The sequence below is a fragment of the Triticum urartu genome, chromosome 6A (assembly GCF_056163025.1).
Source record: "Triticum urartu cultivar PI428250 chromosome 6A, HENAU_Tu73, whole genome shotgun sequence".
Classification (NCBI taxonomy): Eukaryota; Viridiplantae; Streptophyta; class Magnoliopsida; order Poales; family Poaceae; genus Triticum; species Triticum urartu.
The window spans coordinates 82,229,863-82,252,534 of NC_141878.1; the positions used below are offsets into that span (position 1 = coordinate 82,229,863).

At 45.1% G+C, this 22,672-nt stretch overlaps 1 long non-coding RNA gene across 1 annotated transcript; it reads left to right on the forward strand.

The window, feature by feature from the left end:
• The first annotated feature begins 11,948 nt into the window (after window positions 1-11,948).
• Window positions 11,949-21,055, forward strand: LOC125515540 (uncharacterized). Its single transcript, XR_007287057.2, has 2 exons — window positions 11,949-12,338; window positions 20,733-21,055. It is a non-coding gene; the product is annotated as an uncharacterized LOC125515540 (long non-coding RNA).
• The last annotated feature ends 1,617 nt before the right edge of the window (window positions 21,056-22,672 follow it).

The following is a 22,672-nucleotide window of genomic DNA, read 5'->3' on the forward strand; positions in this document are numbered from 1 at the left end:
CATTATCTAACTAGTTACGAGGTTTAAAAAACATTACATATGGTTTAATACCGTACCTTCCGGCGTCGCGAGGTGCACCGGTAGCCCTCGTTGGCTATCCCCACCCGGTGTGGGTTAGTCTTGGCAGCCGCGCGCCCTCTGCCCACACCACCGCGGTGGCCGACGGCCCGCCCTAGGGTTCTGGGTGCGAGCGACTTTGCCGAGACGGCCCGGCCGGGCCGAGATCCAAGTCACGCGCATAGATGCCGGAGTGTATGGCTGTCGTGAGGGCGGCAGGGAAGGGAGTTGGGACGGCCAAGGCGGTGCGACCGTGGGATCGGGGTGAGGTCATGTGTGAAGGCGGCGGGGTTAGACGGTCGCGGGGCGAGGTAAAGCTGGCATGGTTTCCATGCCCATGCACGCACGTACGGCGTCACAGACGTGGTCACGCCATAGTGGGCCCCTTGGCCCGTCCCGTGAAACTTCCGCCGGCTGGCCCATGATGCATTTATTGAAAACAAATAAATGCATTGTACTTTAACAGTTCTAGTTTAATACCACATCGCTAAGCCGACGCGCCGTTGACTCCTTTATATAATTTTCCTTTTTTTACATGAACGAACATCTGAGTTTGTGGGACTCTATTTGGAGGATATGCAGGATCGATGTGAGTCTTCACCTGCTCAGAGATTGTTAAGGTTCACATGGATCATGCATATTCTTCCAAAAGAGAGCCATTATCTCCGATGTTTTTTTAACGACAGAAAATATTAATGCGTTTTTTATCTAATTCGACCATTTAAATTTTTTGCACACGCACTCATCACCAGGGCCATCATGCGTGCAAGTTTTCATAATCTTTCGAGACCGTATGAATTTTTTATGGTTTTCTCCGTGAAATGCACCGAAAACACTGAGCGGGCGTGGCGCAACATGCGTTTGGTGCCCGAATTAGTTCAAATCTTGTGTGGGGCCCTACGATGGCCATGCCCATTGCCTCCCAAAATTGGTGACATTTCATGCATGCCACCTCGTACCACCTATGCAACCGGCACTAATCGGATATGAAGGAGGTCAGCTCCGTACTGCGTTTTCTTTTCTGACTCAGCAGGTGGACCCCAAACTTTTTCCACACACCCGCATCACCAGGACCATCATGCATGCAAGTTTTCATAATTTTTCGAGACCGTGCGAATTTCTTATGGTTTTCTCCGTGAAACGCACCGAAAACACTGACCGGGCGTGATGCAACGTGCGTTTCGTGTCCGAATTCATTCAAATCTTGTGTGGGGCCCTATGATGGGCATGCCCACTGCCTCCCAAAATTGGGTGACATTCATGCATGCCACCTCGTACCACCTATGCAACCGGCACTGATCGGATATGAAGGAGGTCAGCTCCATACTGCATTTTCTTTTCTGACTCAACTGGTGGACCCCCAAACTTTTTCCACACGCCCGCATCACCAGGGCCATCATGCGTACAATGTTTCATAAATTTTTGAGACCGTATGAATTTCTTATGGTTTTCTCCGTGAAACGCACCGAAAACACTGACCTGGCGTGACGCAACATGCGTTTGGTGCCGAATTCGTTTAAATCTTGCGTGGGGCCCTAAGATGGGCATGCCCACTGCCTCCCAAAATTGGATGACATTTCATGCATGCCACCTCGTACCACCTATGCAATCGGCACTGATCGGATATGAAGGATGTCAGCTCTGTACTGCGTTTTTCTTTTCTGGCTCAGCCGGTGGACCCCAAACTTTTTCCACACGCCCGCATCACCAGGGCTATCATGCGTGCAAGTGTTCATAATTTTTCGAGACCGTATGAATTTCTTATGGTTTTCTCCATGAAACGCACCGAAAACACTGACCAGGCGTGACGCAACATGTGTTCGGTGCCTGAATTTGTTCAAATCTGCGTGGGGCCCTACATGGCCATGCCCACTGCCTCCCAAAATTGGGTGACATTTCATGCATGCCACCTCATACCACCTATTCAACTGGCACTGATCGGATATGAAGGAGGTCAGCTACGTAACGCGTTTTCTTTTCTGACTCAGCCGGTGGACCTCAAACTTTTCCACACGCCCGCATCACCAGGACCATCATGCGTGCAAGTTTTCATAATTTTTCGAAACTGTACGAATTTCTTATGGTTTTCTCCGTGAAACGCACCGAAAACACTGACCGGGCGTGACGCAACATGTGTTTGGTGTCCGAATTCGTTCAAATCTTGTGTGAGGCCCTAAGATGGGCATGCCCACTGCCTCCCAAAATTGGGTGACATTTCATGCATGCCACCTCGTACCACCTATGCAACCGGCACTGATCGGATATGAAGGAGGTTAGCTCCGTACTGCGTTTTCTTTTCTGACTCAGCCGGTGGACCCCAAACTTTTCTACACGCCCGTATCACCAGGGCCATCATGCCTGCAAGATTTCATAATTTTCTAATACCATACGAATTTCATAGGGTTTTCTCCGTGAAATTATTGAACATTTCATAAATTATTAATTATAGCGAAAAAATCATTATTATTTTTAGTAAACTGAAATATGTTAGTTCTTACTTATAAATTATAAAAAAACTCATTATCATTTTTTACACAAATAACAATAGTAAAGTTTTCATATGTATAATTTAAATACTAAATAAATTCTATATTAAGTAGTGTTTTTAATATAACTACTTAATAAATTATATGTATTAAGTAGTGTTTTTAATGAAGGGTCTTTTCCAAATTATTAGTTATAGGAAAAAATCATTTTTTTAATAAACTGAAAATGTTAGGCATTAACGAAAAACTCATAAAAATTATAACAAAAAACTCATTATTTTTACCTATAAATTATAATAAACAACTCGTTATTATTATAATAAATCTAGTTTACAATTATATATTACGTATGGTTTTTCATTAATTATAGAACATTTATTAAACGATAACCAAAGGCATAAATAACTAAAAAACTTAATACTATTTTTGAGACAAAAAAATCTTCGACAGCACGCGTTGGCCGGCCCAATGACTGTGCGTGACGGCGCGCGTGGGCCGGCCCATTCACTGTGCGGCGGTGCGGGGGCAGGGTCGACGGGGGTCAGGACTAAAGTTTAGTCCCACCTCGCCCGCCGAACGACGCCACGACCGCCTTATATACCTACCTCCCACCACCCTTTCGAACTCGTTTGAATCCCGCCCCGTCCCGCCACTACCCCGTTGTGACCGTCCTGCAGGCCGTAGCTGGGCCGAAAGGCCAGCCCATTCGCCGCCAGGCTTGATCGAGCCGGACCGATTACGCGCAGTAGCGGCCTGCAAGGATGGTTGGGCTTTTTTCCCTTCAGTTTTTGTCTCCTATGAGTCATGGCGCAGGGGGAGGTGGGAGGGGCGCTTGTTTAGTCCCACCTCGCTCACCGAGAGATGCCAGGACTAGCTTATATATCCGTGTTTGTGCTCTTTGTAAGATAAAATAGCTAATACTAAAGAGATTTGACCTTACATATCTGCCCGGGCGGCCGCCCGGGCAGATATGTAAAGTCAAATCACTTTATTACCTAGCTATCTTATTTTTTTTATCATTTTGTCCCTCCGTGCACTTTTTAACAAATATTATTGGAATGAGTGAATACTTTTTATAATTATGTACCTAGCTATCTTAACGATATCATTTCGTCCCTCCATGCAAAGTTCAATATTGTTTCTTTATAATTACAGAATATTTTTTAAACGATAACAAAATGCATATGACACTACTAAACTTTGCACATTATAGTACTAAACTTTGCATATATGTACAATTATTAAGGGTGTTTTCCAAATTATTTATTAATAAACTAAAAAATGTTAGCCATTAAAGATAAACTCATAAACAATTATAACAAAAAACTTATTATTTTTACTTATAAATTATAACAAAAAACTCAATTTTCTTAGTTATAAATTATAACAAAAACTCATTATTATTGTGGCAATTCTTTTATGCATTCATGAATAAGATATAGAAAATTAAATAATGAACATTACATAAATATTAAAAATCTAATTAACTATTCTAATTTAAATATTTTTAGCCATTAATTAACATTACATAAATAGTAAAAATAAATTACTAATCTACACAAATAATTGTCGCGCGCGTTCTGGCCCGGTGACGGTGCGCGCCGGCGTGCGTGGGCCGGTGCTACCTCTTGAGCACTGCGTTGGATTTCCTTTAAGACAAAAGGATGATGCAGCAAAGTAGCTTAACTATTTCCCTCAATTTTTGAGAACCAAGGTATCAATCCAGTAGGAGGCTACGCGCGAGTCCCTCGTACCTGCACAAAGCAAATAACTCCTCGCCAACGCGATAAGGGGTTGTCAATTCCATCACGGTCACTTACGAGAGTGAGATCTGATAGATATGATAGACAATATTTTTGGTATTTTTGTGATAAAGATGCAAAGTAAAATAAAAACAAAGTAAAAAAGCAAAGGCAATAATAAAGTGATGGAAGATTAATATGATGAAGATAGACCAGGGGGTCATAGATTTCACTAGTGGCTTCTCTCAAGAGCATAGTATTTTACGGTGGGTGAACGAATTACTGTTGCGCAATTGACAGAATTGAGCATAGTTATGAGAATATCTAGGTATGATCATGTATATAGGCATCACGTCCGAGACAAGTAGACCGACTCCTTCCTACATCTACTACTATTACTCCATTCATCGACCGCTATCCAGCATGCATCTAGAGTATTAAGTTCAAGAAAACAGAGTAACGCCTTAAGCAAGATGACATGATGTAGAGGGATAAATTCATGCAATATGATAAAAACCCCATTTTGTTATCCTCGATGGCAACAATACAATACGTGCCTTGCTGCCCCTACTGTCACAGGGAAAGGACACCGCAAGATTGAACCCAAAGCTAAGCACTTCTCCCATTGCAAGAAAGATCAATCTAGTAGGCCAAACCAAACTGATAATTCGAAGAGACTTGCAAAGATAACCAATCATACATAAAAGAATTCAGAGAAGATTCAAATATTGTTCATAGATAATCTTGATCATAAACCCACAATTCATCGGTCTCAACAAACACACCGCAAAAAGAAGATTACATCGAATAGATCTCCATGAGAGAGGGGGAGAACATTGTATTGAGATCCAAAAAAAGAGAAGAAGTCATCTAGCTACTAACTATGGACCCGAAGGTCTGAGGTAAACTACTCACACTTCATCGGAGGGGCTATGATGATGTAGAAGCCCTCCGTGGTGGATGCCCCCTCAGGCGGAGCTCCGGAACAAGCCCCAAGATGGGATCTCGTGGGTACAGAAGGTTGCGGTGGTGGAATTAGGTTTTTGGCTCCGTATCTGATCGTTTGGGGGTACGTAGGGATATATAGGAGGAAGGAGTACGTCGGTGGAGCAACAGGGGGCCCACGAGGGTGGAGGGCGCGCCCCCTACCTCGTGCCTCCCTCCTTTCTTTCTTGACATAGGGTCCAAGTCTCCTGGATCATATTCGGTGAGAAAATCACGTTCCTGAAGGTTTCATTCCGTTTGGACTCCGTTTGATATTCCGTTTCTTCGAAACTCTGAAATAGGCAAAAAAACAGCAATTCTGGGCTGGGCCTCCGGTTAATAGATTAGTCCCAAAAATAATATAAAAGTGGATAATAAAGCCCAATATTGTCCAAAACAGTAGATAATATAGCATGGAGCAATCAAAAATTATAGATACGTTGGAGACGTATCAGACATCCCCAAGCTTAATTCCTGCTCGTCCTCGAGTAGGTAAATTATAAAAACAGAATTTTTGATGCGGAGTGCTACTTGGCATAATTTCAATGTAATTGTTCTTAATTGTGGTATGAATATTCAGATCCGAAAGATTCAAGACAAAAGTTTAATATTGACATAAAAATAATAATACTTCAAGCATACTAATAAAACAATCATGTCTTCTCAAAATAACATGGCCAAAGAAAGTTATCCCTACAAAATCATATAGTCTGGCTATGATCTATCTTCACCACACAAAGTTTTTAAATCATGCACAACCCCGATGACAGGCCAAGCAATTGTTTCATACTTTTGACATTCTCAAACTTTTTCAATCTTCACGCAATACATGAGCGTGAGCCATGGATATAGCACTATATGTGGAATAGAATGGTGGTTGTGGAGAAGACAAAAAGGGAGAAGATAGTCTCACATCAACTAGGCGTATCAACGGGCTATGTAGATGCCCATCAATAGATATCAATGTGAGTGAGTAGGGATTGCCATGCAACGGATGCACTAGAGCTATAAGTATATGAAAGCTCAATAAAAGAAACTAAGTGGGTGTGCATCCAACTCGCTTGCTCACGAAGACCTAGGGCATTTTGAGGAAGCCCATCATTGGAATATACAAGCCAAGTTCCATAATGAAAAATTCCCACTGGTACATGAAAGTGACAAAATGAGAGACTCCCTATCATGAAGATCATGGTGCTACTTTGAAGCACAAGTGTGGTAAAAGGATAGTAACATTGTCCCTTCTCTCTTTTTCTCTCATTTTTTATTTGGGCCTTTCCTCTCTCTCTCTCTCTCTCTCTTTGGCCTCTTTTTTTTTATTTTTCATCCGGAGTCTCATCCGACTTGTGGGGGAATCATAGTCTCCATCATCCTTTTCCTCACTTGGGACAATGCTCTAAAAATGATGATCATCACACTTTTATTTTCTTACAACTCAACAATTGCAACTCGATACTTAGAACAAAATATGACTCTATATGAATGCCTCCGGCGGTGTACCGGGATATGCAATGAATCAAGAGTGACATGTATGAAAGAACTATGAACGGTGGCTTTGCCACAAATACGATGTCAACTACATGATCATGCTAGCAATATGACAATGATGGAGCATGTCATAATAAACGGAACGGTGGAAAGTTGCATGGCAATATATCTCGGAATGGCTATGGAAATGCCATGATAGGTAGGTATGGTGGCTGTTTTGAGGAAGGTATATGGTGGGTGTATGATACCGACGAAAAGTGCGCGGTATTAGAGAAGCTAGCAATGGTGGAAGGAAGAAAAGTGCGTATAATCCATGGACTCAACATTAGTCATGAAGAACTCATATACTTATTGCAAAAATCTACAAGTTATCAAAGCAAAGTATTACGCGCATGCTCCTAGGGGGATAGATTGGTAGGAAAAGACCATCGCTCTTCCCCAACCGCCACTCATAAGAAAGACAATCAATAAATAAATCATGCTCCGACTTCATCACATAACGGTTCACCATACGTGCATGCTACGGGAATCACAAACTTTAACACAAGTATTTCTCAAATTCATAACTACTCAACTAGCATGACTCTAATATCACCATCTTCATATCTCGAAACAATTAAGCATCAAACTTTTTTTAGTATTCAACGCACTCAAAAGAAAGTTTTACAAATCTTGAATACCAAGCATATTAAGTTTTTTAAGAAAATTACCATGCTATTTAAGACTCTCAAAATAATCTAAGTGAAGCATGAGAGATCAATAGTTTCTATAAAACAAATCCACCACCGTGCTCTAAAAGATATAAGTGAAGCACTAGAGCGAAACTATATAGCTCAAAAGATATAAGTGAAGCACATAGAGTATTCTAACAAATTCCAAATCATGTATGGCTCTCTCAAAAGGTGTGTACAACAAGGATGATTGTGGCAAACTAACAAAAAAAAGACTCAAATCATACAAGACGCTCCAAGCAAAACACATATCATGTGGTGAATAAAAATATAGCTCCAAGTAAAGTTGCCGATGGAAGTAGACGAAAGAGGGGATGCCTTCCGGGGCATCCCCAAGCTTTGGCTTTTTAGTGTCCTTAGATTATCTTGGGGGTGCCATGGCCATACTCAAGCTTAGGCTCTTGCCACTCCTTGTTCCATAATCCATCAAAAAAATTCACCCAAAACTTAAAAACTTCAGAACACAAAACTCAACCGAATTCTCGTGAGCTCCGTTAGGGAAAGAAAACAAAAGACCACTTCAAGGTACTGTAATGAACTCATTATTTATTTATATTGGTGTTAAACCTACTGTATTCCAACTTCTCTATGGTTTATAAACTATTTTACTAGCCATAGATTCATCAAAATAAGCAAACAACACACGAAAAACAGAATCTGTCAAAAACAGAAAAGTCTGTAGTAATCTGTAATTAACGCAAACTTCTGGAACTCCAAACAATCTACCAAAATAGGACGACCTAGAAAATTTGTTTATTGATCAGCACCAATTGGAATCAGTATTTTATCACGTTCTGGTGATTTTTAACAATTGTTTTTGTGAACAGAAAGTTTCTGGAAATTACAGTAAGATCAAATAACTATCATCCAAGAAGATCCTATAGGTTTAACTTGGCACAAACACTAAGTAAAACATAAAACACATCTAACCAGAGGCTAGAACAAATATTTATTCCTAACAGAAGCAAAAAGCAAAAAAACTAAAAATAAAATTGGGTTGCCTCCCAAACAAGCGCTATCGTTTAACGCCCCTAGCTAGGCATAAAAGCAAGGATAGATCTAGGTATTGCCATAATAGTGGTATGGCAAATCATGAAAACTTCTCTCATATTCACTATGTTCAGCAGCAAGTTTTCTTTGAGGCAAGCAAAACTAGCATATGCAAGGAAGCGGAAAGAAACAATAACAATCTCAACATGAAGAGAGGTAATTTAGTAACTTGAAAATTTCCAACCATATTTTCCTCTCTCATAATAATTACATGTAGGATCATAAGCAAATTCAACAATATAGCTATCACATAGCATATTCTCAACACGATCCACATGCATGTGAAGTTGACACTCTTCCAAAATAGTGGGATTAACATTAACTAAAGTCATGACCTCTCCAAACCCACTTTTATCAAAAATTTCATAAGATTGAATATTCTCCAAATATGTGGGATCTAAAGTTGACACTCTTCCAAACCCACTTTCAATATTATTGCAAAAATTATTATCAATCTCATATTCATCATTGGGCTTAAATAAATTTTCAAGATCATAAGAAGAATCACCCCAATCATGATCATTGCAACAAGTAGTAGACATAGCAAAACTAGCATCCCCAAGCTTAGGGTTTTGCATATTATTAGCACAATTGACATCAAGAGAATTTATAGTAAAATCATTGCAATCATGCTTTTTATTCAAGGAACTATCGTGAATCGCTTCATAAAGTACTTCATCACAATTTTTAGATTCACGAATTTCAGGCAAAACCTCATAAAGATAATCTAGTGCACGCAATTCACTAGCAATAGGTTCATCATAATTGGATCTCTTAAAGAGATTAGCAAGTGGATGAGAATCCATAAACTTTTAGCAAGCGAAGATGCAAGCAAAAAGAAGGTACATGGTAACACAAGATCGAACGGAAAGAGGGCGAATAAAACGGCAAGGGTGAAGTGGGGGAGAGGAAAACGAGAGGAAAATGGCAAATAATGTAATGCGGGAGATAAGGGATTGTGATGGGTACTTGGTATGTTGACTTTTGCGTAGACTCCCCGGCAACGGCACCAGAAATTCTTCTTGCTACCTCTTGAGCACTGCGTTGGATTTCCTTGAAGAGGAAAGGATGATGCAGCAAAGTAGCGTAAGTATTTCCCTCAGTTTTTGAGAACCAAGGTATCAATCCAGTAGGAGGCTATGCGCGAGTCCCTCGTACCTGCACAAAGCAAATAACTCCTCGCAACCAACGCGATAAGGGGTTGTCAATCCCTTCACGGTCACTTACGAGAGTGAGATCTGATAGATATGATAGATAATATTTTTGGTACTTTTGTGATAAAGATGCAAAGTAAAATAAAAGCAAAGTAAAAAAGCAAAGGAAATAATAAAGTGATGGAATATTAATATGATGAAGATAGACCCGGGGGCCATAGATTTCACTAGTGGCTTCTCTCAAGAGCATAAGTATTTTACGGTGGGTGAACGAATTACTGTTGAGCAATTGACAGAATTGAGCATAGTTATGAGAATATCTAGGTATGATCCTGTATAGGCATCACATCCGAGACAAGTAGACCGACTCCTGCCTGCATCTAATACTATTACTCCACTCATCGACCGCTATCCAGCATGCATCTAGAGTATTAAGTTCAAGAAAACAGAGTAACGCCTTAAACAAGATGACATGATGTAGAGGGATAAATTCATGCAATATGATAAAAACCCCATCTTGTTATCCTCGATGGCAACAATACAATACGTTCCTTGCTGCCCCTACTGTCACTGGGAAAGGACACTGCAAGATTGAACCCAAAGCTAAGCACTTCTCCCATTAAAAGAAAGATCAATCTAGTAGGCCAAACCAAATTGATAATTCGAAGAGACTTGCAAAGATAACCAATGATACATAAAAGAATTCAGTGAATATTCAAATATTGTTCATAGGTAATCTTGATCATAAACCCACAATTCATCGGTCTCAACAAACACACCGCAAAAAGAAGATTACATCGAATAGATCTCCACGAGAGAGGGGGAGAACATTGTATTGAGATCCAAAAAGAGAGAAGAAGCCATCTAGCTACTAACTATGGACCCGAAGGTCTGAGGTAAACTACTCACACTTCATCGGAGGGGCTATGATGATGTAGAAGCCCTCCGTGGTGGATGCGCCCTCCGGCGGAGCTCCAGAACAGGCCCCAAGATGGGATCTTGTGGGTACAGAAGGTTGCGACGGTGGAATTAGGTTTTTGGCTCCGTATATGATCGTTTGGGGGTACGTAGGTATATATAGGAGGAAGGAGTACGTCAGTGGAGCAACAGGGAGCCTGTCGGTGTCAAAACCGGCGGATCTCGGGTAGGGGGTCCCGAACTGTGCGTCTAGGTGGATGGTAACAGGAGACAAGGGACACGAAGTTTTACCTAGGTTCGGGCCCTCTCGATGGAGGTAAAACCCTACGTCCTGCTTGATTAATATTGATGATATGGGTAGTACAAGAGTAGATCTACCTCGAGATCAAGGAGGCTAAACCCTAGAAGCTAGCCTATGATCTGATTGTTGTATCTTGTCCTACGGACTAAAGCCCTCTGGTTTATATAGACACCGGAAAGGGTTATGATTACACAAAGTCGGTTACAATGGTAGGAGATCTAAATATCCGCATCGCCAAGCTTGCCTTCCACGCCAAGGAAAGTCCCTTCCGGACACGGGACGAAGTCTTCAATCTTGTATCTTCATAGTCCAGGAGTCCGGCTGAAGGTATAGTCCGGCTATCCGAACACCCCCTAATCCAGGACTCCCTCAGGGCCCACGAGGGTGGAGGGCACGCCCTGGGGGCGGGGGGGGGGGGGGGGGGGCGCCCCTACCTCGTGCCTCCCTCCTTTGTTTCTTGACGTAGGGTCCAAGTGTAACACCCCGATAATCATGCTACAGTAAACTCCTTCTAATGACTGCAAAGTCATCACAATTATTTTGCTAATCATCACTTTGTTCCAAATCAAAACCAAATTCAAATTTAAATGAAGACAAAATTTTATTTCTTCAAACAGTAAAACAAAAATGTTTGTTGTGTTGAAAATATTCAATAAGAACTTTTGATGAATTAAGCAACCTCATTTGAATTATTAAAATGCCCTTAACAAATTAATATGTGGTCCAACAACACATAACTTGGCCATTTTGAATTCTAAAATAATCATCCTTTTCCAAATATTCTATAGACTTGTGCGTGGCTCAACAATATTGCCCTGGATTTTTGTGCGAAGTTTCACCTTTGACTAAATTCATTTGGTCACTCAATTAAAATGAAAAGTAATAAAGAAATAAAGAAAACTAAAAAAGACTAGCTAAAGAAAAATAGAAAAGAGGAGGACCTACTCTATGGGAAGATTTGGCCCATCTAGCACCATAGCAGGCCCAGCCCACGCAGGCCTCCTTCTGCCTCCAGCTACAGGAGGCAGAGAGGTCGTGGCGTGCATCCATGGCGCCTTGGCCATGGATGGCCTCCACGTCGCCTCCCTACGACCTATATAGATGTTGACCGAAACCCTAGAGCACTCCCTCCCTTTCACCCCTCAATCCCCCTGCGCCCCCTACCTCTACTGCTCGAATTCGAGCTGGGAAGATCCGCGGTGACCGCTGCCTCTCCGTCGATTGACGCATCCACAGGCCCCTCCGGCGTGCGGGGGCATGTCCTGGAGGTCCGTCCCGGTCGACAGCGTCCGTTACGACGGTTGGAGCAAGCAGGGGAGCCGCGTAGAAGGCGTCATCGTCTTCTTCTTCGTCCGGCCGTCGCAACCTCTCCGTCACCAGCGCCTCTCCGGTCCACCTCAGCCTTCCTCGACCACCTCTTCTGGCTCGTGGTGAGCTCCTCTCCCGTTTCCCCTGTTTTCCCGATTCGAGTCCTCGCCTTAGATGCCGCTGCGCAACGCCGCGTCCGCCATGGCCGAAACCCCGCCGTAGCCGCCCCGCGCGCGCTCGCTGCACCCGTGGTCGTGCTCCCCGCGGCTCTGGCCGTCCCAGGCCGTGCCCTCGTGCGTGTGTCCGCTCGGGCCGCGCCCCTGCTGCTGCTGCTACGCTGGTAATTGCTGCTGCTTGTGACTGCCGTTGCTATTTGCTGCTCTGCTTGGCTGCAGCTCGGTGCTGCTGCCGCCTGCTATTGCTCCTTGCCGCACCCGTGCCCACCTCCACAGCTGCCGCGCCCGGCCGCAGCCGCCAGCGTCCACCTTGAGCCCGCGCGCTGGCCACGCCCTGCTCGCCCAAGCTCCCCGCGCGCGCGTCCGCTGGTTCCAGTCGCGCCCGTGCTGGTGCGCTGCTGCAGCTCATTTTACTGCTGTTGTTTATGTCGCTGCTGTTGCTCATGCTATTGCCGCTGATTCTACTGCTGCCTAGTGTCGCTGTTGCTTTCTACTGCCGCTGTTGTGGCCGGCCGTGGTCTAGTTAGTAGCTAGTTTAGGAATAGTTAGTGCTTAGGTTAATAGATTGTCTAATTAGGTGTAGTCTATGACGTGTGGTCTCCCTGAATTAGATTAAAGAAATACCATGTAGGAAATTATTAAAACACAAACGTGTGGGTCCCTTGTTAGTTAAACTATTTTAAATAAAATATGTTAAGTAATAGTCAATGACAAGTGGCCCCCGGCCAGTTTGACTAGTCAACTGGTCCGACTAAGCAATCAACTGGGCCCATTGTCAGCCAAACAAGCACATCTCTGGGTACACTTTCTGTGTACCCATAGCAATTAAGGTTAATATATTTTTGAATTAAAATTAAATCCATAAAAATTAGAAAATCATTTAACACTTTGAAAATTAATATAAAAATAATAATCTGTAACTCGGATGATAATACTTTGTACATGAAGGTTGCTCAGAATTTCGAGACGAATCCGAATACGCAGTCCGTTCATCAGCCGCACGTCCCTAGCATAGCGAACATGCAACAATCCCCCTTTGTTTCATCTGTCCAAAAACACGAAACACTGGGATACTTTCCCGGATGTTTCCCCCCTTCGTCGGTCTCACCTTCTACCGCGTTAGGGCATACCTAGCACCGCGTATTGCCTCGTTATGTTTTGTGATGCTTTGTTTGCTTTGTATTTACTGTTTTTCCCCCTCTTCTTCCCCGATAGACCCCGAGGCCGGCGCTGATGCCACCGAGTACGACTACGTCATTGTCGGTGTCAAAACCGGCAGATCTCGGGCAGGGGGTCCCGAACTGTGCGTCTAGGATCGATGGTAACATGTACACGGGGTTTTACCCAGCTTCGGGCTCTCTTGATGAGATAATACCCTACATGCTGCTTTTGATTGTATTCATATGGGTATAGTACAGAGTTGATCTACCTCGAGATCATATGTTGTGGTCTAAACCCTAGAGGTATGATGAGTCATCTCATAATCCTCTATCGACTAGTCTGGCCTCGGTTTATATAATACACCAGAGGCCCAGGATAACAAGAGTCCTAGCCGAATACGCCGGTGGGGGAGGAGTCCTTCTCTTGATCGCCAAGTCTTATTGAATCTTCCTTGTATGCGGCACCTGTCCGGACTGGCCCATGAGTATGTGGCCCTGGGGGTCCTCGTCCCAATCTAACCGATTGGGGGACGACGTGGTGAGTACCCCCTAGTCTAGGACACCGTCAGTAGCCCCCTGAACCGTTCTTCAAGTTAGGGACGCTCCTCGATTCTTCCGAACTGTTCTTCATCTTCGGTCGTCGGTCTTGAAAACTGGTTCAACGAATCTTCTTTATCTTCGATCTTGAGGATCGCCGAAATGCATTCGACGGGTTTACACGTCGGTATCCGAGGAGCCCATTTAAGTTTCCGGCCTTTATCAATGCCTTGTTATTTTTATGCCACACCTCGGGTTTGAAGTTGTTCCTGGGAGGCAGTTACCTCTTGCGTCCGAGCTCTAACGCCGGACTGCATTCGAGGTATTTTTTGCAGCCGAGCACCAATGCCGGACTGCTTCCCAGCTCTAACGCCGGACTATGTATCCGAGCTCCAACGCCGGACTATGTATCCGAGCTCCAACGCCGGACTGTATCCGAGGTGTCGTAAATCACCTTGGTTCAAAGAAGTTTGAAGGAGTTTTAGCCGAGCTCAATGCCGGAAATGCCCTCTATGGAGCCAGCCACTAGCGCCCGAGCTTTATGCCGGACTGCTTTCGAGGTGGTGCACCACCCCGAATGTGGGCCGATTTTTGTCAATATTTTTGATCGGTGCAATTTATTCTCTGCCGAAATATATAGCCAGTAGCCCTCAAGGTGGGTATCGGTCTAAAACCCGAGGTGCACATGAAGGATGATATAAGACCGCTGATCCCCGTAGCCGCTGAGACTCGGGTTGATTTGCAAAATCGGTTTGAGGATCAAGTCCTAGCTCGGCATAATACTTCGGGACACAAAAAGTGGCATGCTCAGTCCTCGAGACTCAGGTTGGGTGCGGCCGACCAACCTGAGGATCAAAATCTCCTCGGAAACTATATTGCACATAAAATTTTCTGCATTGGACAAGCAATGCAGTAGCCCCCGAGACACTGGTCGGGTGGCAACACCAGATCAGGGGATCAATATGCCCCTTTAATATGTTTAAATAATAAGCCCGAAGCCTAGTAGCCCCCGAGCCTTAATGCGGGCACGGGTGGCCGAATTAAGGATCAATATCCATAGTAAAATCACAAATTATGTGTAATGACTCTATGTATCCAAGTACTTTACATCATTAATGCTCGGATCCGCATTGTACAAAACTTTGTTGACCGACCATCGGCTTCCACCTCCTCGGCCAGTAGCCGAGGAGTGTTTGTCTTACTTTATAAAGCCTTTATGAGGGCAAAGATTTATGACAAACAAGGCAATCTGGCCATACGGTTTTATAAACAAAGGTACGCGGAGAGATATGTTATATTACTGTTTAACAGAAGAAATGTCTTCCAAAGAAAATAGTCCCGCTATCGGTTCCTTTCTTTGGGTTGTCATGCTAAGCATGATCATAAAACCTCAGCTCCAATGTAAGAGCAAAATATCGAGGATTTAGTCTGGGAGGCTAGTTAATAGCCCCCGGTAGTGTTCAGCGACAGTCGAGGTCAAGCCGTAAACACTTCGGCCAATGTTATGAACGGTCTGTTATTTAACACAGTCATCGGATCACTGACCAGTTTACGCTTATTGTGACAGCCAGTTATCGGCTTTCTCCACTGAGGTGCTTAACCGTGTGAGCTGGAAGCACGATCGTAGCGGTTCTCCCTGTGCACGCCTAGCCGAACAAAGCGGAACGTAGGAAACAAGTGCAGGAGCCGGGCAACCCAACTATTGACCGAAGACACAATTCGAAACCGATGCATATATAGCAGTATCCGAGAATATTTTTGCCGAATCTATAAAGGTGTCCGGCATTGCACTGCGAGACTTGTGATGAAAAACCACAAATAGTTTAAAAGTGCCAAAAAGCTTGGAAAACCAAGAAACGTCAGTAAAAACATGACGTCCGAACAATATCAAGTGTTCGGTGCCAACCCGAAAATTGGTCTTAGAAAAAAGAAGTGCTTCTATCGTGCTTTAACATGATACATCCTATCTCAAGACTTCGAGCGGGTCAGCCTACGGCTTCAACCTCCTATCCCGAGGGCGGAGTACTTCTCATCAGGCCAGTTTAGCAAACTAAACTCTAGCGGCTTTTGAGAAAGAAATTAGGCTCCCCGGCTAGTGACCGCACACTCGTGTCGAAAAAAGGAGTGATAAATAATAATAACTTTGCAACGACTAAGAAGAAAAACACTTAGTATGAAACGACTCAAATAAACATAAGAGCCCCCAAGTGACTTGGGTAAAAGTTGACTATATAATGTAAGGTGACATGTAGAATGCCTTCTAGCCAGATTGTAGATCGTTTGTCGTAGAGGACCTTTTCGCTTCACCCTCTGGACCCAATAGTCCGGAGTGTGTCCGAATACCCTCGCGGTTATAAAAACCGGGGCATGCGTGGAGACCAGGCGTAGGGGTCATTAGTGCTTTATCAGACAAGTGCCCAACTAGTTATGTTATATTACATGGTTAGTAAGAAACATCTTCCAGGGAGAATAGTTCCGTTAGGGGTTCCTTTCCCTGGGAGGCATGCCCTAAAGTGCATGTCCGGACTGCGAAAAGAGCAGAAAAACATCTGGGGGCAGGTAAATAAATAGGTAAGAAATCATCTTTTAGTTCACCGACCGAGTATTCCCTTAAGAACGGTAGTTTTCGGCTTCACCCAGTCTGAGGTACACATCCGGCTGACCCGGCAGTAACAGTCGCAGAGGTGCTTCCTTTACCACCTAGCCGAACAATCGGGAACGTAGGGGTAAGCACAGGAGCCAGGCAACCCAGCTTGGCCAAAACTTAAGTCATATCGATGCATATAATGGTGAATAAAAGGTACATGCGGAAGTGTGACACATGTGTTGGGCATAAAGCCCGTATTAATAAGCTTCTGTTAAAGAAGCCCCCGGTATAATGAGCGCGGGTAGCGCGTCAAGTATGTGTGAACAAAGTTTGGACAAGAAATTTTTTTTACAAGCAACTTTTTTTTCCAAAAAAGTATAACGCTTGGTCGAACCGAACACAAGTTAGAAATTAAAGCTTTGAGCATGAAAGCGACTTAGCTGGTTAATGTGTTCGTAGTCCGAGCTTGATGCGGGACAAGGTTCTATCCCCCAAGCTGGTCCCGAGGTGGCGGAGCGGAGAGCTCGACACGCCGAAGTGGTGACATAGCACGGTCGATGCAGACCGGCAGAGTGACGCCGAAGTCCCCGGATCATTTTCCTGTGCACAAAAAATAGTGCAAACGGAAGATAATAGTAGTAATGATAAATAAAAAAATCGTTGCATAATGAATAATTTATGCAAAGTGAGTAATAAAAGAAATATGACCTGGCGCCGAAGTCGATGTCGACGCAGGGCGTCGGCGTGATGCGGTAAAGGCGTGGCAAAGCCTGAATTCATAGGTCGATCCGCGCTCCGGATGCGGCGTTCGCCGGACTATGTACGGAGACTGACCGAACCAGCATGCGACCGTCATTAATGCGGCCACCATTTGATAGACCTGTGAACATATGATGGACAAATCAGAGTAATAATTCCTTGGAAAAAATGAACCCAAACATGCAAAAAATATTAGGATTAATAGCACCTGGTTTATTTGTTGTAGTAATCCAAAGGAAGATGATGCTGGCAAAGGTTGGCTCGCCGAGGCAAAGCCCTCGGTCCAGCCAATCGTGACGAAGCTGGTCGGCTAGTGACGCCGAAGTGTCCGGAGTAGGTTGATGAAGAGATGATGAATCCTCCGGTCCAGCCGAGATGTCGAAGTCTCGAGGCCAGTCGATGAGTCGAAGTAGTCCGGCGTGATGGACACCGGCTTGAAGGGGCAACAGTGCGGCCCTGCCGATGCAGGTCGTGACGTGGTCGATGCCGGCTTGATGAAGCGACCGTGCCGTGATGCCGGTATGCCCGCTCCGTGTAATCCGTGGGGCGGCGATGTTGGTGATGATTTGTCCTTCGCGATGCCGGACTCTTGTTCGACTTGCCGAGATGATGATCCGAAGAAGTTGAGCTCGGCTCAACAAAGTGATGACGTGTCTAGCGCAGGTCGGCAGCCGTGGAGCAATATTGCCGGACTGGTTTGACACCAGCATGATGCCGAAGATCATGTTCAAAAGATCTTAAAGTTAGTGGGATGTGTTCGGGAACAATACACAATATCCCATACAAAACTTCCTTCAAAAGGGATGTCCGAAATCCCGTTCATAAAAAAGATGAATTCGGGTCGGATTCGTTCTCGCGCAGAAAACAAATCCGAAAAGTGATGCACTAATCGGAAGGTTCCCGGAGTTCGGATGGTCGGATCGAGCTGAAATTTGGAAGGGTGGTAGATATAGGAATTCAGCAGCCGATCAACGGTTGGATCTTCCAAAGGATGTCCGAGTTAGAAGCTGGACACCACGCCCTAAACTCGTCCAGATTCCCGTTCAGATTTGACAGGGCTCCGGTATATCGTGGATTGCCAGAGATTTCTCCATCGGAACTCGACGAAATTTTCCAGGGTTGTTGTAGACTCAATTCCGCACAATTCCACCAAAGCGATCGTCAAAGCGATACTCGAGGAGGTGGTGTCAGCAGATACGAGTTCGCTATCCAGAAAAACAGCACAGTCGCTTGAGGGCAATGTTGACGTTGAGCCCCCGAGCTTCATGGATGACTCCTCCGTGATCTTGATAGAGATCGGAGTTGATGTTTGATGAAGGCCCTCGTCCGAACATGGTGATCCGAACACGGGGCGCAATTCTTGGTTGAACCAAGGTGACCAGTCGAGCTGGTGACGAAGATGCCGAAGTCGCAGTTGATCTGCAGGTGAGCCATCGATCCTTTTGTCGATCACACAGCGGAACTCTCAATGAAAGCACCAATGTCGGTGTCAAAACCGGCGGATCTCGGGTAGGGGGTCCCGAACTGTGCGTCTAGGATCGATGGTAACATGTACACGGGGTTTTACCCAGCTTCGGGCTCTCTTGATGAGATAATACCCTACATGCTGCTTTTGATTGTATTCATATGGGTGTAGTACAGAGTTGATCTACCTCGAGATCATATGTTGTGGTCTAAACCCTAGAGGTATGATGAGTCATCTCATAATCCTCTATCGACTAGTCTGGCCTCGGTTTATATAATGCACCAGAGGCCTAGGATAACAAGAGTCCTAGCCGAATACGCCGGTGGGGAAGGAGTCCTTGTCTTGATCGCCAAGTCTTGTGGAATCTTCCTTGTATGCGGCACCTGTCCGGACTGGCCCATGAGTATGCGGCCCTGGGGGTCCTCGGCCCAATCTAACCGATTGGGGGACGACGTGGTGAGTACCCCCTAGTCCAGGACACCGTCAGTCACCGACGACCCTTCTCCCTGTACAACAGAGCTTCCCGGCAAGCCCCCCCTTTGATCACCATATATCGCCTATTCCTTCTCTCTACTGCTTGCATTAGAGTAGTGTAGCATGTTACTGCTTTCGGTTAATCCTATTCTGCTGCATAGCCTGTCATTGTTGCTACAGTTGTTACCCTTACCTGCAATCCTAAATGCTTAGTATAGGATGCTAGTATTCCATCAGTGGCGCTACACTCTTGTCCGTCTGCCATGCTATACTACTGGGCCATGATCACTTCGGGAGGTGATCACGGGCATATGCTATATACTTTATACTGTTACATTACTTATGATACTGTTCGGAGATGGGGGCTGAAGGAGCAGGTGGCTCCATCCCGGTAGAGGTGGGCCTAGGTTCCCGACGGCCCCCGACTGTTACTTTGTGGCGGAGCGACAGGGCAGGTTGAGACCACCTAGGAGAAAGGTGGGCCTGGCCCTGGTCGGCATTCGCGGATACTTAACACGCTTAACGAGATCTTGGTATTTGATCTGAGTCTGGCCACTGGCCTATACGCACTTACCAACTACGCGGGAACAGTTATGGGCACTCGACGTCGTGGTATCAGCCGAAGCCTTCGTGACGTCAGCGACTGAGCGGCGCACGCCGGATTGGAACGTAAGCCTGCTCTTGTATTAAGGGGGGCTAGTTCTGCTTCCGGCCGCCCACGAAACATGCAGGTGTGCAATGGGCGATGGGCCCAGACCCCTGCGCCATAGGATTTAGACCGGCGTGCTGACCTCTCTGTTGTGCCTAGGTAGGGCTGCGACGTGTTGATCTTCCACGACCGGGCATGACCCAGAAAAGTGTGTCCGGCCAAATGGGATAGAGCGTGTTGGGTTATGTGGTGCACCCCTGCAGGGAAGTTTATCTATTCGAATAGCCGTGATCTTCGGTAACAGGACGACTTGGAGTTGTACCTTGACCTTATGACAACTAGAACCGGATACTTAATAAAACACACCCTTCCAAGTGCCAGATATAACCCGGTGATCGCTGTCTAACAGGGCGACGAGGAGGGGATCGCCGGGTAGGATTATGCTATGCTTTGCTACTTGGTGAACTTACCATCTACTCTCTTCTACATGCTACAAGATGGAGGTGGCCAGAAGCATAGTCTTTGACAGGACTAGCTATCCCCCTTTTATCCTGGCATTCTGCAGTTCAGTCCACCGATATTGCCTCTTTACACATATACCCATGCATATGTAGTGTAGATCCTTGCTTGCGAGTACTTTGGATGAGTACTCACGGTTGATTTTCTCCATCTTTTCCCCCTTCCCCTTCTACCTGGTTGTCGCAACCAGATGCTGGAGTCCAGGAGCCAGACGCCACCATTGATGACAACTCTTACTACACCGTAGGTGCCTACTACTACGTGCAGGCTGCTGACGATGACCAGGAGTAGTTTAGGAGGATCCCAGGCAGGAGGCCTGCGCCTCTTTCGATCTGTATCCCAGTTTGTGCTAGCCTTCTTAAGGCAAACTTGTTTTACTTATGTCTGTACTCAGATATTGTTGCTTCCGCTGACTCGTCTATGATTGAGCATTTGTATTCGAGCCCTCGAGGTCCCTCGCTTGTATTATGATCCTTGTATGACTTATTTTATTTTTAGAGTTGTGTTGTGATATCTTCCCGTGAGTCCCTGATGTTGATCGTACACGTTTGCGAGTATGATTAGTGTATGATTGAATCGGGGGCGTCACACCAAGTCTCCTGGATCATATTCAATGAGAAAATCATGTTCCCGAAGGTTTCATTCCGTTTGGACTCCGTTTGATATTCCGTTTCTTCGAAACTTTGAAATAGGCAAAAAACAGCAATTTTGGGCTGGGCCTCCGGTTAATAGGTTAGTCCAAAAAATAATATAAAGGTGGATAATAAAGCCTAATATTGTCCAAAACAGTAGATAATATAGCATGGAGCAATCAAAAATTATAGATACGTTGGAGACGTATCAGCCGGCCCATTGACTGTGCGGCGGTGGTGCGGGGGCAGGGTCAGCGGGGGTCAGGACTAAAGTTTAGTCCCACCTCGCCCGTCGAACGGCGCCGCGACCGCCTTATATACCTGCCTCCCACCTCCCTTTCAAACTCATTTTAATCCTGCCTCATCCCGCCACTGCCCCCTTGTGACTGTCCTGTCGGCCGTAGCTAGGCCGAAAGGCCGGCCCTTTCGCCGCCCGGCTAGATCGGGCCGGCCCGATTACGTGCAGTTGCGGCCTGCAAGGAGTGTTGGGCATTTTTGTTTCGCCTCACTTTTTTCCACCTATGAGTCACGACATGGGGGGAGGTGGGAGGGGCGCTTGTTTAGTCCCACCTCGCGCGCCGAGGGACGCCTCGACTAGCTTATATAGCCACGTTCGTGCACTTTGCTATATGAGATAGTTAGTACTAATTTGATTTGACATCGCACTGCCCGGCGTGGCACTGCCCGACTCCCCGGGCAGTGTGCGACCACTACACTGCCCGGGCAGTGCGGCAGTGCTGCCCCTGGCAGTGTGAAGTCAAGTCAAATTATTACTATCTGTCTTATTTTTATCGTTTGCCCCATCCGAAAAGGAGTTTTTCCGACATCCTTCAAATGAACCCAATTTTTTTCATACTGTTCTACCATTGTCTAGGATGGATGACAAGTTTTGTGGCCTTTTGCTGCTTTATGAGTTTTCTATAATTTTTACGGTGAAAACACCTAAACCACTGACCGAACGTGACGCAACGTGCTTTTGGTATCGAAATATGATCAATTGTTGGATTTTCAGTGTGGGAGTGGGCATACCAACTCACTTGCAAAATTTCAGACTATTCTGAAGATGGCAAAAAATTGACCTCGTTCTCCGAAGACCGTTCGGGTATATGAGTGAAGCCCCCGTCCGAAAAGGAGTTTTTTTCCAACATCCTTCGAATGAACCCAATTTTTTTTCATAGTGTTCTACCATCATGACTAGGTTGCATGACAAGTTTCGTGGCTGTCATTTTATGGATTTTCTATAATTTTTTCGGTGAAAACACTTAAAACACTGACCGGACGTGACGCGACATGCTTTTGGTATCAAAATACGATCAATTTTTGGATTCAGTGTGGAAGTGCGCATACTAACTCACATGCAAAATTTCAGGCTATTCTGAAGATGTCAAAAATTTGACTTCGTTCTCTGTAGACCGTTCGGGTAGGAGCAAAGACCCGTTCCGAAAAGGAGTTTTTTTACATCCTTCAAATGAACCCAAATTTTTTCCATAGTGTTCTA